This window comes from Meleagris gallopavo, chromosome 2 (genome assembly GCF_000146605.3).
Source record: "Meleagris gallopavo isolate NT-WF06-2002-E0010 breed Aviagen turkey brand Nicholas breeding stock chromosome 2, Turkey_5.1, whole genome shotgun sequence".
Classification (NCBI taxonomy): domain Eukaryota; kingdom Metazoa; phylum Chordata; class Aves; order Galliformes; family Phasianidae; genus Meleagris; species Meleagris gallopavo.
Genome location: NC_015012.2, coordinates 50,271,559 through 50,271,879, shown reverse-complemented (window position 1 = coordinate 50,271,879; position 321 = coordinate 50,271,559).

The following is a 321-nucleotide window of genomic DNA, read 5'->3' as shown; positions in this document are numbered from 1 at the left end:
CGAGAGCGCGAGATCGGCACCACTTGCGGGGAGCCGCCGGGTGCGCTTCCACCCGCGAGCGTGAGCATGGGAGAGAGTTCCCGGCGGGACAGCGGGATGGTAGAGGGGTGTGGGGAGATGAGAAAAGGGGGAGTGGGAAACTGTCATCCACCGAGTTGGACCGTGCTTCGTCTGCTGAGAGAAATTAAAGCCTTCTCATTGTAGGCACTGAGAGAGAATCCCACAGGGGAAGGGAAGAGAAAAGAAGAAAAGGAAAAGGGAAAAAGGGAAAAGAGAAAGGAAAGGAGAAAGAAAAAGAGAAAGAAAATGAGAGAAAGAAAA